This window comes from Arvicola amphibius, chromosome X, assembly GCF_903992535.2.
Source record: "Arvicola amphibius chromosome X, mArvAmp1.2, whole genome shotgun sequence".
Taxonomy (NCBI): domain Eukaryota; kingdom Metazoa; phylum Chordata; class Mammalia; order Rodentia; family Cricetidae; genus Arvicola; species Arvicola amphibius.
In genome coordinates, this window is record NC_052065.1 from 15,683,211 (window position 1) to 15,701,998 (window position 18,788).

Consider the following 18,788-nt stretch of genomic DNA (forward strand, 5'->3'; position numbering starts at 1 on the left):
AAATCCCCAATGTAAAAGAAAAATAAGTCTTGGAAGATTTATTATTATTAATATTTATTATTGAGACAGGCTCTTACTCTAGTACTCAGGCTAGCCTAGATTTCCAATAATCCTCCAACCTCAGCCTCCCATGTGCTGGGATTACTGGTGTGTACCACCACACAACTATTAAACTCTTTATGAATTAAATTAGTTTGCTCTGTATTTATGATACATAGTTTGGAGACTTAATAAACATAAATATGAAATAATCACTACAATCAGGCTTGTTAAATACTGTGTTTCCTTGTGGAATGAGGATCTACCCTCTTAGCCAATTTCAAAATACACAGTAAAACACTGTTACTTACTGTCACCCTACTAGATACTTGGTCTCCAGTGTGTTTTCTTGTGACCTAACTGAAACTTTGTACTGTTCCACCGATATGTCCTCACCCTTCTCTCCAGCAGTCACAACCACTATCCTCTTTGGCAACATACTGTTGAGAGTTGAGTGTGTTGAGACTTTGAAGCTGGCTTTGTCCCTTCACCAAAGCCTACTTTTGCTCAGTCTGGGAAGTTAGACACAGTGAAGGGGCTGAGATTTTCCACTTCTGTCGCTAACGTGGTAGTTTGTCCCAGTATCCTGAACCTGTCTTGACCTAGGATCCCAAAGCCCTGGTCAGAGATCCACTACAGATACTTTGTTGTTCACTGCAAAAAACCAGACCAACCTCCAGGACCTATGCCTGATACCCCAATTCCACAGGCCGCAACCAGGAGGGCCAGGTGTTTGCCTGCAGCTGCGGTTGCAGTTGCGACACAGGAAAAGAACCATCAATTAGGACATTGAGTATTTATCAGGCCCACTAGCCCCGCAGGGAACCGACTCATTGCTTGGAATGCCACTGCCTACCTCCCAGTCAGAGTCTAAAAGCTTCCTGGTTTGTTAACTCTGCCAGATGAGCCAAGGGCTCCCTGGAGGGGAAAAAAGGTTTTAGGACCCCAGGATGCCCCCAGGGAGGAACCGGTTTTCCTATCTTTATGAGGCCACTATCTTCTACTCTCAAGGCTGGTTTCTTATCCAATCAGCCAGACACAAAGCCTCTGGGCGCCCTTTGCTCAGAGCACCCAAATGGCCTGCTAACTCTGGGAAAAAACGGAGAAAATTGCCATCTAATAATCCTCTGCTCCCCTGCAGGACCGGAGGGTTTGAATCTTGCCTGCTGTAAACTGCTTTGGTATTGAACCCAATCATCCCATACTTCTATAAATTCTTGCGTCCCTGCGGACCTACCCGCCCTCCCCTCCACGTTTTCTGCTCCTTTTTGGCTTTATTTGGCTTTTTGATACAGGGTCTAGCCAAATGTCCCAAAATGGCTGTGCCAGTCCCACCCTGCCTCTGGGATTACAGGCAAAGTTTAGTAAATTGTACTTAAATTGTATGGTTTGTACAGTTCCATATGCTTTTCTATAGCGATGTGATTTATATCCGAAATTAAAAAAAAAAAATCACACACACACACACACACACACACACACCAAAAAACCAAAAACCACTACCACCACAACAACAAAAAATAGGGTGTAGCTTTTTGCCTAGAATGTTTACTCACAAGGGGCCTGGGTTTCATCCTCAATACATTGCGGGGGGAGTGGGGGTTGAGGGGAAATACACAAGATAAAATTTTGCTGGCTAAGCATACAACACTGAACCTCAAATCCTTAAATCCCTGCTTTAAATCCCTGACTCTTAGTCCAGATTGGCAGCCTGCGTGATAGGAGGCACTGGGATACTGAGCCACTGCGAGCTATCTTGCACAATGCAGGAATCAAGGACTCAGTGCAGTGCTATTTCAAGTCTGAAGAGGCTGCCAGTTTTCAGTCAGCCTACCTCTTCTGGAAAGCTTTACTTTGCCAGGGCTGTCTCTCTAGGGAGACTCCTGATCCACATTAGCCTGACTCCTCATCCACACTTTCCTGTCTCCAGAGCCCAGATTCCCAAGGATTAGAAATAATGTGCTTTGTCAGCAGGGAAATGTGTTAATAAAACACATTTTACTGATATATAACGTCTTAATGCACTTAAATTAGTTGAGACTATACCGAAATGTGCAAATCTGTAATCACGACAAATACATTAAAACTGTATTTTTAAGGCAGGCAATTGTGGTGCACAACTTTAATCCCATTACTTGGGAGGCAGAGACAGGCAGATCTTTGTGAGTTTGAGGCCAGACTAGTCTACAAGAGCTAGTTCCAGAACAGCAAGAGCTGTTACACAGAGAAACCCTGACTCGAAAAACAAAAACAAAAACAAAATAAAATTACATTTTTAAAGTATACAGAACATTTTTTTGTTAAACACTGAGACCAAGAATAAAAAAACTGAAATAATTTTGGAATAAAAGTTTCTTTCTTTTCTATTACTATTATTATTATTATTATTATTGTCATTGTTGTTATTGTTTTTAAGCCAGGGTTTTTTGTGTGTAGCTATGGTTGTCTTGGAACTAGCTCTGTAGACTGGGCTGGTCTTGAATTCAGAGATGCACCTACCTCCTGAGTGCTGGGACTAAAGGAATACAATACTATGCCCTGCTAAAAATTTCTTTAAGTATGATGAATGGGACATAAAAATCTTTCAGTTGTACCTGAAATCTATTACTTCTTAAAAATATTTGAAGCAGAGGCTAGGGAATGTAGCTCAGTTGCTAGTGTACTTTCCTAGCATGCACAAAGCCCTGGCCATCCCCAGTGACACACATCTATATTCCCAGAACTCTGGAGGTGAAGATAGGAAGATCAGCTTAAGTGTTATTTTTAAATTTTTACTTTATTTTATGTATATGGATCTTTTGCCTTCATGTACCATGTGTACCATGTGCATGTCTGGTGTCATGGAGGTCAAAAAGAAGGTGTCAGGTTCCCTGAAACTGGAAAGATAGATGGTTGTGAGCCACCATGCTGGTGCTGAGAATTGAACCTAGGTCATTTGGAAGAGCAGCCAGTGCTCTTAACAGATGAGCCATCTTTGCATCTCAAGTACATCCTTTACTGTACGGAGTTTGAGGATAGTATTTGTGAGTGTTAGAAGTGAAGAAGGCAAAAGTTTAGCATGTATCAAGTTTGTATATTGGTCAAGCCAGTGATTGTAATGATTGCATTATTTTTATCTCTATAGCTTGTATATGGGAACTCTTCTATAAAGTCAGTTAAAAAGCTGAAATTGTAATGTAACCCAGTTAAACACATTATAGTAAATCCACAGATTGAAGAAACATCCTGCACCCTTCAAAAATCACCATAACAAAGAATTGATACATTGGATATAAAAAAACATTAGAAAACAATGGCATGGGGAGACATCTTGTTTTGGAAAGATGTAGCTTCTATTCTTTTGTGCATCACATGCATGAAGATAAACTGATCAGGTTATAGAACTTGACTACAGCTGAGTCTTGCCACATTTGTGTTTAAGTCTGTACCTTGTTTACAATGAACAGTTATAGTCATCTCATGAGAACAAAACTATCTAATGAGCAGTCTGTGTCAAAATGAACTCATCAATTAATAGCAGTGCCCAGTTTTACTCCAAATACTTTAAGAAAAACAACTGATGCTGTATTTGATGCTGTTCTGCCACCTGATGGCCAAATGGAAGAATGCTTTATGAAGGCAGACTAACTGAATTTTTCTTTTTTCTTTTAGTTTGTCCCTACTACCATTAAATTTGCTTCTTCTGCCATCTTGTGGACACATTGAAAATATTTTTAGAGGCCTTAAAAAGTATTTATCTACTATCTCTCTCTCTCTCTCTCTCTCTCTCTCTCTCTCTCTCTCTCTCTCTCTCTCTCTCTCTCTCTCTCTCTCTAATCTATCTATCCATCCATCCATCTATTTTATGTATTAACCAGTTGCTCTCCCTACTGTCCTCCCACTTTCTCCCCTTTACTCCCCCATCTACTCCTCCTTCATCTACTTTCAGAGGGGGTAAAGCCTTCCATGAGAATCAACAAAGCATGTCATATCAAGTTGAGACAGGACTAAGCTTTTTCCTTTTGTATCAAGACTGAGTAAGGCATTCCACCATAGGGAACAGGTTCCAAAGAGCCAGCTCATATGTCAGGGACAGGTCCTGGTTCCACTGTTAGGGGCTCCACAAAAGACCAAGCTACACAACTGTCACCCAGATGCAGAGGGCCTAGGTCAGTACCATGTTGGATTCTTAGCTGTTGGACCAGAGTCCGTGAGCTCCCACAAGCTCATATCAGCCATCTCTGTTTGCTCCCCATCATGATCTTGACCCACCTTGCTCATATAATCTTTCTAAACTCTCATCAACTAAACTCCCAGATCTTGTCCCAGTGCTTAGCTGTGGATCTCTGCATCTGCTTCTACCAGTTACTGGATGAAGGTTCTATGATGAAAATTAGGGTGGTCATCAATCTAATTACAGGAGAGGGACAGTTCAGACACCCTCTCCACTATTGCTAGTTGTCTTAGCTGGGGGTCATCCCTGTGGGTTCCTGAGAGTTTCCCAGGCACCAGGTTTCTCCATAACACTGTAATGCCCCCTCTATCAAGATATCTCTTTTAGAACCCTAAGAGAGACATACATGGATCTAATCTACATGGAAAGTAGAAAGAGACAAGATCTCCTGAGTAAATTGGGAGCATGGGGATCATGGGAGAGGGTAGAAGGGGAGGGAAGAGGAAGAGAGGAGAGCAGAGAAAAAATATAGCTCAATAAAAACAATTTTAAAAAGATATCTTTCATTACTTTCTTTCTCTATCCTGCCCTCAACTAGACCATCCTGATCCCTCATGCCCCCATCCTCCCATCCCCTCTCGCCTACCCCCTTGCTTCCAGTTTACCCAGGAGATAATCATCTATTTTCTCTTCCCAGGGAGATCCATGCATCCCTCTTTGGGTCCTCCTTGTTATCTAGCTTTTCTGGGTTGTAGCCTGCTTATCCTTTGCTTTACACTTAATATCCACTTATAAGTGAGTACATACAGTGTTTGTTTTTCTGGGTTTGGGCTACCTTACTAAGGATGATTTTTTTTGAGTTCCATCCATTTGCCTGAAAATTTCATGATGGCATTGTTTTATACCTCTGAGTAATTCCATTGTGTAGCTGTACTATATTTTATTTATCTATTCTTTGGTTGAGGGATATCTAGGTTATATCCAGGTTCTGGCTATTATAAATAATACTGCTAAGAACATAGGTGAGCAAGTGTCCTTATGGTATTATTGAGCACCCTTTGGGTACATGCTCAAGAGTGGTATCACTGGGTCTTGAAGTAGATTGATTCCCAGTTTTCTGAGAAACTGCCATACTGATTTCCAAAGTGGCTGTACAAGTTTACACTCCCACCAGCAATGGAGGATTGTTCCCCTTACTCCATATCCTCTCCAATATAGGCTGTTGTTAGCATTTTTAATCTTAGCCATTCTGAGAGGTGTAAGATGGTATCTCAGAGTTGTTTTGATTTGCATTTCCCTGATAGCTAAAGAATTTTGAACAATTTAAGTATATCTTGGTCATTGGAGATTCTTCTGTTGAGAATTCTCTGTTTAAATCTGTACTGAATAGTTGAATAAGTTATGGAAGAATACTTTATGTATGTAAAATAATTGAAATTGTCATTATTTTGTTTCTACTTTATATGATGGGCCTATGATGCCATCATGTGGACTAATGTAAGAACATAAATGAACATGATATAAAAGAATACATGTTCATTATATACCGATAAAATATTATCTATTATTTTTATTACTAAAATTTACAAAATCAATTACAAATTGACCAAACATCTTAACATAAGACTTGAAACTGTGACTGTGTGAGAGAAAAAGTAGAGAAAACTCTTCAAGATCTAGACATATGGTAGACCTTTCTGAATAGAAATTTAATTGCTCAGGAAATAGTGCCAACAATTAACAAATAAAACCTCTAGAAGGAAAGATGGCTCAGAGGTTAAGGGTACTGGATGCTTTTCCAGAGATCCTGAGATCAATTCCCAGTACCCACATGGTGGCTCATAAACATCTATTACGGAGTCTGATACCCTCTTCTGTCTGATGCTCTCTGTCTGATGTCATGTAGGCACACATGCAAATAGAGCACTCATAAAAACAAAATACATAAATAAATCTCGAAACAAAATGAAATGAACAATCAAAAACAAATGAAACCTTATGAAATTATAAAACTTCTGAACCACAGAGGAGACAGTTAATTAAGTGAAGAGACAGTTTACAAAATGTGAGAAAATATTTGCCAGCTGTATATCTGATAGAGCATGAATATTCAGACTGTACAAAGAATTCATAAAACTGAATATCAAGAAAGCAAACAGCCCAATCAAAACTGACATGGAACTGAACAGAGAGTTGTCAGAAGAACAAATACAAAAGTGTGTGTGTGTGTGTGTGTGTGTATGTGTGTATTGAGGGGACTTTTGAGACAGGGTTTCGCTGAACTTGCTCTGTGGACAAGACTGGTCTCAAACTCACAGAAGTCCACTTGCCTCTGTGTTTTGAGTGCTGGGATTGTCACCACCATTAAGCTCACCAATTAACACTTTTAAAAGTGTTCAAGGTCTTTAGTCATCAGGCAAATGCAAATTGATATCCCACCTCACCCCGGTAAAAATGACTAAAATCAGGAAAACAAACAGCAAACCAATGTGGTTCAGGGAGTGGGGAAAGAAGAGCTGATAGTGGGGATGTAAACTGGTTCTTCACTATGGAAATCAAAGGGCAAGTGTCTAAAAAATAAAAATAGAATCACCATTTTGCCGAGCTATATTACCCCTTGACATATACACAAAGTATTTACATGCTTCTGCTAACATTTCTTGTTTTTCTAGTTATAAGAGATAGGGAATGGAATCAGTTTAGATTTCCATCAGCTGATGATGGATGAAAAAAATATGGTGCAACGTACAATGGGATTCTATGCAGCCATAAAGAAAATGAAATGATGAAATTTGCAGAAAAGTGGATGGATATAGAAAAATATATTAAGGCTCGGAAAGACAAATAATGCATGTTCTTTCTTGTCTGTACATACTATTTTCTATTTTTATATATGTATACACATTTGAGATGACTATGTGTAGTGCTTAGGAATTTGGAAGGGGCACACTAGAGGGGCAGACAGAAGCTTTAAGGGAGAGGAGTCGGAAGGGCAGTAGAACTGAAGCGATATGAAAGTACAAGGGTAATGCTGCAGGTGAAGGGTTTGAGTGGGAATATGAGCTAAGGAGATGGGGTGGGAGGCAACCAAAACCAAGTATTTAAAAATTGATACCAGAATCCCGCTTTTTGGGGGGCTGGAGAGATAGCTCAGCAGATAAGAGCACTTACTGCTTTTCCACAAGACCTGGGTTCAATTCCCAGAACCTACATGGCAGCTCACAACTGCTTCTAACTCCAGTTCCTGAAGACATGATGCCCATGACAAAACACTAATGTACATAAAAAATAAAAAAGAATTCTGCTCTTTGTATGATCATTATGCCCAATGCTCGAAATTAGTGCATGCTCATTATACAAAATTTAGGGAAATGATGTAAATAGAAAGGATTAGATGAGGATTCCTTCCTTCTTGATGTCCTGAGAAAAATAATTTTTCATTTCTGGTTTACAAGACCAGTGTAATGTTTATACTATCAGGACATTTAATCTAGGTCTAAAATGTTGCTTTCAATTATGTCTGCAATAGGTATGAAGATTACAATAATGGCAAAGTAGCTGATTGAGGCTTTTTGCCTAATAATGATAAATGGGTGTTCAACTGGTTGGCCTCCAATTCATGTGAGCATAAGAAGGTCAGCTACTAGGATTCAGTATATCATTTGTGTGACTGGGCAGAAGGTAAGTCCTCGTTGTTTTGAGGTGTGGAGGAAAGGTATGAGAGCTAGAATGAGGATTGATAGGATTAGAGCTAGGACTCTGCCTAATTTGTTAGGGATAGATCGAAGGATGGCATAGGCGAAGACAAAATATCATTCTGGTTTAATGTGTGGTGGGGTATTAAGTGGATTTGCTAGGGTGTAATTATCAGGGTCTCCGAGAATATCTGGGAAAAATAAAACAAAAATTATGAGAGCTATTAATAGAAGGAGGATGCCTAGAAAATCTTTGATTGTGTAATAAGGGTGGAGTGGGATTTTGTCTGCATCTGAGTTTAGGCCTGATGGGTTTTTGGAGCCTGTTTCATGGAGGAACAGTAGGTGAACTAATACGAGGGCTGTAATGATGAAAGGTAAGATGAAGTGGAATGCAAGGAATCATGTAAGAGTGGCTTTGTCTACTGAAAATACACCCCAGATTCATTCCACCAGGATTGTACCGACGTAGTGGATGGCTGATAGATTTGTGATTACTGTGGCCCCACAAAAACATATTTGCTCTCCTGGGAGAACGTAGCCTATGAATGCTGTTGCTATTATGGTAAATAGGAGCAAAATTCCTATGTTTCAGGTTTCGATTATATTATAGGAGCCATAATAAATTCCTCTCCCTATGTAGAGGAATAGGCAAATGAAGAATATGGAGGCTCTGTCTGCATGTAGATAGTGGATTAGTCAGCCGTAGTTGACATCTCGGCAGATGTGAGTGACTAATGAGAATGCTGTTGATGTATCTGATGTATAATGTATGGATAGGAATAATCCTGTGAGGATTTGGCCAGTTAAGCATAGGCGCAGTAGAGAGCCAAAATTTCATCATGATGAGATGTTTACTGGGGCTGTAAGGTCAATGAATGAGTGATTGATGATTTTAATTAATGGGTTTTTTTGGATGATTGTCATTAAGTGTTTCTATAGTTGAATAACAACGATGATTCTTCATGTCATTGGTCATAGTAAAAGTCTGTGTAGAAATTACGACAGGATCTATTTATTTTCTAAGTATTGATTTCGTTAGGTTTTTTAGGCACTTCTTTGATGTCTTCTCCTATTTATGGTGGGTTATTTTTAATTGTTAGTGGGTATTTAGGTTATTTGGCGGTGTTAGGTTTCGGGGGTCTTTTTTAGGTTTAATAGTATTTTTAATTTACTTAGGAGGGATGTTGGTTGTATTTGGTTATACTACTGCTATATCTGTGGAGGAGTATACTGAGACGTGGGTTTCTAGTTGACTGGTACTAGGAGTCTTAATAATGAGTATTTTTATGGAAACAGGTATACTATTTGTGACAAATTATTATTAGGGGTTGGATATGGTGTTAGAGTTTAGGTGGGTGCACAGTTTATGATGGTGATGGTTGGTGATGGTTGGTGTTAATAGGTGAAGGGGGTGTTGGGGTGGCTGCTTTATATAGTTGTTCTGCATGGCAGATAGTGGTTTCTGGTTGAACTTTATTTATGGGTGTATTTATTATTATTGAAATTACTTGGGGTAATTAAATGCTTAGTAAGATTGGGATAGATAGGAGTGTAATGAGAAATGAAAGCAAGTACAGTTTAATTATTCCTTTTTGATTACTAAGGGTTAAAGAGGAGAAGGTGTGGAAGGTGGAAGTGATTTTTGGGATAGCCTTTTCTAGTCAGATGAGATCTAGAAGAGTTAGGGCTGTTTTGAAGCTCATGTTCAGTGTTTTTATAGGGAGCAATAGTATGATTGTTGGGAAGTAGCCTAGGGAGATTGAAAATGAGTTAGTGGATGAGGGTTTTGTTGGTGAAAGATTATTAGTTAGAGTATTAAGTTCTACTGCGATAGTAAATCCTGCAACAGTTATTGTTAGTGCTGTAGTTTTTAAGTACCATGGTATGGTTATTACTTGGATGGTTGTAGGTGGAATATTATATGAAATGAAGAATCCTGCCATAATACTTCCCAGGGCTAGGCGTTTGATTGAGTTAATTAGTAATGGCTTGTTTTCATTAATAACTGAGGCAGGAAATCAAGGTTTAGTTATTAAAACGAAATATATGATTCGTACGCTGTAAACAGCTGTTATTAAGGCGGCTACCAGTGTTATTAAAAGGTCTCAGGCATTGGTGTAGCAGGTGTTGGCGACTTCAATAATTAAGTCTTTTGACTAGAAGCCTGTGAGGAAAGGTATTCCCATTAGGGCTAGGCTGCCAATGATTAAACATGAGATGTAAATGGTATGGCTTTTGCTAGGCCACCTATTTTTCGAATGTCTTGTTCGTCATTCAGGCTGTGGATAATAGATCCAGAGCATATAAATAGTATGGCTTTAAAGAATGCGTGTGTGCAAATATGTAAGAAGGCTAGGTAAGGTTGGTTAATACCTAGTGTAACTATTATCAGGCCTAATTGGCTTGATGTTGAGAATGCTACAATATTTTTGATATCATTTTGGGTGAGTGCACAGATTGCTGTAAATAAAGTAGTGACTGTGCCTAAGCATAGTATAGCTGTCAAGATAGTACTGTCATTAGAAATGAGGCGGTGGAATTGGATTAATAGGAAAACTCCTACAACTATAGTGCTTGAGTGAAGGAGTGCAGACACAGGAGTTGGTCCTTCTATGGCTGATGGGAGTCATGGGTGTAGGCCCAATTGTGCTGATTTGCCTGTAGCTGCAATGAGGAGGCCTACTAAAGGAATAATGTTTGGGTTGTCTACTATGAAGATTTGTTGGAGCTCTCAGGAGTTGGAATTTGTGCAGAATCAGGCTATTGCTAGGATGAATCCAATATCACCGATACTATTGAAGAGGATACCCTGTAGGGCTGCTGTGTTTGCATCGGCTCGACCATATCATCGGCATTGTGGCTCATGCCTATAATCCCAGCATGGTTAGTCTATACCAAGAAGATCACACATTTGAGGCCAGCCCGGGCTACACAGAGTGACACTGTCTCAGGAAAGCAAAAAGAAAAAAGGAAAATAAAAGAGAAAGTCACCCATAATTTCACTGGGTCATACCATTAATTCAATAATCTCACTTACTTCTTCAGGGGAATGCTTGAACCAGCATTGAGCAGTTCTCTCAGCAGATGGTTTTTCTGCTATTGGGATGCTAACCTTGGACCGTCTTCTGATACTCAACGCTTGCTTTGTTTTTAAAACCTATCCATCAGCTTCTTTATTATTACAAGTAGCTAGTTGTTTGTTCATAGCCAAATACCTTGTCTTGGGTGCTGAAGGGGCTAACTTTGGTTATTAGCTTCACTGGATCTGGAAGCAATTAAAATGCAAGTTGTTGGACATTCCTTTCCTGTGAGAGGCCTCCTTCCTTCCTTCCTTCCTTCCTTCCTTCCTTCCTTCCTCCCTCTCCCTTTCTTCCTTCCTCCTTCCTTCCCTCCCTCCTTCCCTCCTTCCCTCCTTCCTTTCTTTGTTTCTCTTCAAGACAGGTTTTACAATCTGTGTAGACCTGGCTGCCCTGGAACTTTCTATTTAGACCAGACCTGCCTCAAACTCAGGGATCTCTCTCTGCCTCTGCCTCCCAAGTGCTGGTTTCAAAAGTGTGCACCATCATACCCAGTTGATACTTTTTTTTTAACAACAAAAACTTTGACTTTATTTTTATTTTGTGCATTGCCTGAGGGTATGTATATGCAGTGCCTTCAGAGGCCAAAAGAGGTCCCAATATCTCCTGGGACTGGATTTACCCATAGCTGGAACCGCTGTGTGGGCACTGGGAATCCAACCCAGGTCCTTTAGAAGAGCAGCCAGCACTCTTAACTGCTGACCCAACTCTCCAATCCCAACTTTCTTGATCAGTTTATTTGAAGCAAAAATACCCATCCCAACTGTGGGTGGTACCTTCTGGAGGCAGCCTAGATAAAAGGATGTAGAAGAAAACTCTGCTTCTTGCATGCTTCTTGTCTTTACTCTCTCTGGCAAGCCTGTCCATTCTGTTGCTGTGACATTCCATTTTTGATGTTTGAATCAGCATCTTCAGGGTTCCAGTGTAGACCAGCAGCTAACTAAGAATCCTCTGGGCCTTTAGTGACAGATTGGGAATGCTGAGACATACAGCCTTTTAGACTGACCAATTACCAGAGTCTCTGCATTTCCAGTGTGAGACAACCATTTTTGAACTACCCAGACTATATCTTGTAAATCAGTGTAATACATGCTGTTTATATATGTATGTACATACACATGCACTCTCATTTTTATCAGTTCTGTTCCTTTAGAGGACCCTGAATAATAGAAGTGATTTAGAAACATTTGTCTCCTTATCTTCCATTTGCCTTTCTCCTTTTCCCCCTATTTTTTACTTCATCGCTTTCTTTACTAGCATAGAAGCATTTAATGTACTTATCCTGGTGAAATTGTATATTTTTATAGTATAAATTCCAAACAAGGTCATCAATAGTTACACATATAACAAATTTAATAGCTACTGTCACATTACCCTTCAAAAAGTCATATCACTTTATTCTTCCACCACAATACCTGAGTATTCACTTCCCAATCCCTTTCTGTCAAAACCAGAAACTGGTGTCAGTTCCCCTGGAGCTGGACTTATGTGTAATTGTGAGCAGCCTAGTGTTGGTGCTGGGAACCAAACTAGGGTTCTCTGGAAGAAAATTGCATCCTCTTAAAGACTCAGCCACCTTTTTAGACCCCTTGCCGCTATCTCGGTGGGGACCTCCAATTTCCAAGCACCGCGCCCCCGTGTCTGCGTTCGATACGCTTTTACCGAGTTACCGAGCTTCAGGCAAGGGGCAGGAGGTTATAATACACAGACACACACACAGACAGAAACAGCGACACGGGTCATCCTTGAATTCCCCAAGAATGCCCCCTTTGTGTTCAGGGGCAGATTATATAGAGATAGCCATGCCCCAGCCAAACTCACCAAGAAACCACTCTACTGCCATCAGGAACTCCTGAAGGTCTCGTGCTCAGAGCAGCTGTAGGCACTCAGATCAGGGGATTACAAGAAATTCAGGATCTGGGGTCTCACTGCTCCCAACATTTTCCCCCTAAATTTTTTATAAAAGTGTCTGATCCTAAGTATTCGGGGCAGGGGAAGATGAGGGGTCAGTATCTCCAGGTAACATGTACTTTGGGCACTGCTGTGGCATCCGCCAGGCTAGGCACCGAGTGGGCTGAGGCAATGTGCCTTCCACCACAGCCACCTAGCAAAGCTCTGCTCCAGCTGCCTTCTAGCCCCAGCTGCATTCGTTCTGGGTCCAAACTGGTGCATGAAGTGGAGCAGAACTCAGGGAAGCGGGCTTGCTGCTCTGCAACCACTGAAGGGGCCCCACTTAGGGAATTTGGGCGTTGTCAGTCTGTCTGGCTACTTCCTGCTGAGTGGGGATACTGTATTCTTGGGGGTATTTACTGCGATTCACTGCCATTTTCCAGTCGCACTCAGATGCAAGTTGCGCCCTGAGGCCCACGCTGGAAGCGGGCCTGTTCTTGCCTTGCCGGTCCTCGAGGCAGGTCCTGGGGTTTGGCGTTGCAGCCCCTCAGCGCTTGGCCTTGGAGCTGCTGCTGCTCACACTCCACTGCCCACATTTCAGGAGGTCTCAGGGAGTCAAACCACATGAATATTGAATAAATCCTTAGGCTCTCATCGTCTGTGGAGACAAAAACAGAACCTCTTTTCCAAAGCATCAAATTCTTAAGCACGTATTTTAAAGTCAAGATACCTTTCTTAGCAGTTCCTAGAATCAAATGTCTTTCTCCAGTCCAGAACACAAAAGATAACACAATCAACATATCATACATCTGTACACATTTATCTTTTTAAGCTATATACATTCTATCTTTTCCCAATACATACGTCCCCTCTGGCTGGGGACAACCCTGTTCGTTTACCCCTCTTTCTCAGTTGGAGTTCCATATGCTGCCAAACCGAGCGAAGGACGTCAGGATTAACCATATACCCCAATCCACCCTCACCTTCTGAGGGCGAACTCTCAGCGTTCCCTAGTTCCCAATATCTCAGCTGGGATCTCCAATTTCCACACACCACGCCCCGTGTCTGCATTCGGTGCGCTGGCACCCAGTTCACGAGATTCGGGCAAGGGGCAGGAGGTTATAAAACACAAAGACTCACACAGAGACAGAGAGACAGCGACACGGGTCACCCTTGAATTCCCCAAGAATGCCCCCTTTATTGTGTTCAGGGGCAGATTATATAGAGATAGCCACGCCCCAGCCAAACCCACCAGAAACCATTCTCCTGCCATCAGGAACTCCTGAAGGGCTCGTGCTCAGAGCAGCTGTAGGCACTCAGACCAGAGGATTACAAGAAATTCAGGATCTGGGGTCTCACTGCTCTCAACAACCCCTAAAAAGAGTGTCTCTGTGTGTGCGTGTGTGTTTGTTATTTCTGGAAATTGAACATAAAACTATGCACATGCAAAACAAGTGCTTTCTCAGTGAGTCACATCCCCATCCCTGACAGGAAGATGTTGTGTCTTGAATTCTTATTGGTTATAGGAGTGTGTACCAGTGTGACAATTCATTGAGTTGCACACTTAAGATTTGTGGGTTTTGTCTTATGAAAAGGAGGAATATTCTGAGTAACAGGAGTATTTCCGCTTTGTGTCGACATGTTTTGAGGGTCGACACAGCTGGGCACTGGCTTAGTATGCCCATCTTAAGGCTGACCACTGAGGCTACTGAGAGTTGGTGCGAAAAAAGTAGAGTTCTCTGGAAAAGCAGAATATTTTCTTTTTAAAAAATATTTATTTATTTATTATGTATACAATATTCTGTCTGTGTATATGACTGTAGGCCAGAAGAGGGCACCAGACCCTGTTACAGATGGTTGTGAGCCACCATGTGGTTGACTGGGAATTGAACTCAGGACCTTTGGAAGAGCAGGCAATGCTCTTAACCTCTAAGCTATCTCTCCAGCCCCAGCAGAATATTTTCTTAATCACTCAGCCACCTCTCCCCAGCACCCACACCAGGCTGTTCACCATTATTTGTAGCCAAGTAACTGTACTGTATGGTAAAGATGCTGCCAGTGACAATAAAAGTGAAAGTCACTCGAGGAACACTTGAGTGCTGGGCCCTAGCTCCTGTACAGCTTCTTTGTGGGCTATATCCATTCTTTCACCATATTCTGTCTCTGGCACCAGTGCTAGAGGTATACTCACCCTGACTGATTCACAGCACAATGGTGATAGCTATGTGATTGCTAGTTATTATCTAATGAACTCATAAAGGTAGCACAGAAGGGAACGTGGGCTTCAGAATCTACAGGGGCTTCAGTGACTCTACTGCACTTATTGTGGCAGACAGAAACAAGGTCAGGAGGAACTGTGTAGCACCTAAAATCCATCTGTATCAGACACACGCAAATAGGGTATGATGTGAACAGAGATCCACACCGTGACTCCCTTGAAAACTGGCACCAGGGACAGAGGAACTCAGTCTCACTACAGGGCAGATGCTCCTACCATAAGATTTTGGATTTGTATAATCACCTGGGTGATATTTGGAGTGAACTGTGAAACCCAGAGATAAAACAATTTTACTCTGCGGCTGCAAAGAGACTTTCTAAAACATGAAAGAAATAAAATTGATTTTAGGTGGGATATTATTGAGAAGCCTGGTGGAAGACTGCAAGCCAATGGCATGTCCCTTGAAAACATGAGGCACAGTAAGCATCCTGCCAGCAGGGGCTGTCATGGAGAGGATGCTGGACAGACCCTCAGGTTCTTCGTTCTCTGCTGCTCTAGTCCTCCAAGTCAAACTGTTTCTGCTTTTCCATGATTGTTTTTATTATCACTGTTTTTTAAATGAAATAGGATTTGTGGATTTTTGTTGGACATTGTGCCATAAATTGTAACAGATTTCTGATTGTTATTAATAATAAAAATTTGGAGTCAACTATTAGGGGGTGAACATTGAAGAATCAGAGAAGTAGAGTACCCAGTCACTAGAGTTCTTTTTTAAAAATATTTATTTATTTACTTATTTATGAGCCACCATGTGGTTGCTGGGAATTGAACTCAGGACCTTTGGAAGAGCAGGCAATGCTCTTAACCACTGAGCTATCTCTCCAGCCCCAGTCACTAGAGTTCTTACCTCTTCCAGTGCTCAGACCAAAGGGGCAGCGATCCTGTCCTCAGACTGCCTCCTCAGACTGACCACTTCAGATTAATATGAGGTCCTCTCTCCTCCCGCCTTATCTTCCTCTCTCTGCCCAGACATATCACTCCTGTTTCCACCTCCCTACTGCTGGGATTGAAGGCATGTGATTCCAAGTGCTGGGATCACCTTTGTGTGAGTTTTGTTTCTCTTTTAGACAGATTCAATCTCGTGTAGCCCAGGGTGTCCTTGAACAAAAGAGATCCATCTGCCTCTGTTTCCGAGTCCTGGGATTAAAGGTGTGTGCCACACTCCCTGGCCTCTGCTGGTTTAACTCTACACCCTGATCTTCAGGCAAGCTTTATTTGTTAGATCACAAGCAAAATATCACTACAACAAACAAAAAATGAGATATAAAAATTGTAATAAAATAACATGTGCCACTTTCTCTCTGTTAACTTTTCCTTCTGGCTAACTGTAACTATAAATACGGGATACAGTAAGTTCTCAAATTTTTATCATAGGTAAGAAGTAAAACTGTATACATTTATAACCTCCATAACCAGGTAACTGTTATATTCAAAGTAAAATCCAGAAAGGGAAAAGGTGAATTTGTTTGTAACCAAAGCAAAATCCCCCAGGGTCCTGCAATTACATACTGTCAATATGTAATTTATGTCTGTATCTAAGAAGCATGTGGAAAGCCAGGTGGCCCAAGTCTCCATTAAAGACACTTTACTTTTACAGTATATTTCTTTCATCCTATTGAGTTACTTAATTTTTCACAATTCTTCTTCTTATGGCCCTCAAAAATTATAGTAATTATTTGATGTATGACTTCAATATTTATTTATTTTTAAAAGAATTTTCACATATTAAAGGGACCACTCTGTCCCTTTATGTCTTGACACTGATTATTTGTTCATACTCTATTGAGCTCTGGTAGCCATGTAAACATAAGAATTTTTAGAGTCACTTCCCTTAAGTTGGCAGTAAGTAACATTTTGCCTTAGAAAAGAGAGAAGCAGGTATTTTATATTTTCCATGTGGTATCTATTAACCACTTTCAATTTCACAGGACACAGAAGGACAAAAAGGACCACTGCTACAAGTAGACATTTGTTGACATCCTTTCCATGTAAGTAAATCTTGTAGAAAATCATAATTACTTAAGACACCATGTTTGAGGGTTATGGGGAATGCACTGTGTTTTATATCCTTGTAGTTTCCTAGAAACAAAAATGTGAATTGTCCTCTCTGTGTTGGTTCCATAGCTATAACATTGATGAAGGGATATGGTCGATCAGCAGTTAGAATTAACCAGACTAGCTTTAATATAAAATATTCAGCTTTAATAAGGGGAAGAAGGGGAACTTACGAAACCAGGGTTCCAGCGATTCAGGAGCACAGGAAACCAAAGAGGAAGGGGCAAGCACACCTGGATATTTTATATGTTTCCTTTGGCCCCAGGGGAACACACCCAAAACAGAATGTGACTGGCTGAAGTTCCCCATCATCCTCTGTAGATGGAACAGAGGGCTGCTTCCCGCTACCGGGTTAGCTTTACCCAAAATAATTACATGGAAACTGTATTCATTTAAACACTGTTTGGCCCATTAGTTTCAGCCTCTTATTGGCTAATTCTCATATATTGCTTTAACCCATATTTAGTAATCTGTGAAGCACCATGAGGTGGTGTCTTACCGGGAAAGATCATAACCTGCGTCTGTCTCGGAGAGGAGAGTCATGGCGACTGACTGAGGCATCTGCCTCACTGCCTTCTTCCTCCCAGCATTCTGTTCTGTTTACTCCGCCTACCTAATTTTCTGTCCTATCAAAGGGCCAAGGCAGTTTCTTTATTAACCAATGAAAATAACACATAGACAGATGACCCTCCTCCATCAAATTGAAATAATGATTGTGTGGGTATCCTTCCAGGGCCAGTAATATCAAATGTGCTAACACATATGAAATGTGCACTTTTATTTAAATATTTTCAGACCCTAAATTCTGCAGGAAATGATCATGTGTTCAGATACAGTAAACAAGCATTAGCATTAAAGAGTACTGGAAAAATGCAAGTTATATAAATGAGTAAGACAAATACAAGGTGAAAGAATGTAAGTAAACTGGCACCTCAACACAGAAAAGAAACCAGATTCCCATGTGGAGAAATATTTAATAAATTTATTCTAAAGTAATTCATGGATTTTAATAGTCCTAAGATATTAGACATTCTAAAATTTCATTTGGGACTGAGGGCAGTATTTCAACAGTAAGACCTTGAACAATCATAAGAAAGTTGGCATTTTTCTCATATAAAATGATAAAGAATGACTATTTTGATCCAAAATGGAAAAATGGGAAAACAGTAAGTAAAGAGCAGGCTTATGAAAAACCTATATCCATGAGGGTAAAAGCTGAATTAATCAGCTTTGTATCCTCAACATGTAGTGATTTGATACAGTCATTATGCCCTCAAAGGATTTAAAGAGCCCTGACTTTCCTTCTCTGCTGGCTATAGCTTGCAGCCTCTTTCTTGAGCTGTCTGTACCACACACATGCTGCATTCCATGATAGGTACCTCAAGTTTCTGGCATCTTCACCATCCTGGTGTTTCCACTGCAGCACAGACTCCACCTTTACAGCTTTATGCAGGGGCCTCTCTAGACTTCTTTGCAGTATCTACAGTTCTGACACATTGCCTTGCCTTAGAGGCCCTTACACTGTGTTACTGGATCTTGGTAATCTTATCACCTTGCAAATTTCTTTTCAGAAGAATCAATCTGTACCATGGGGACCC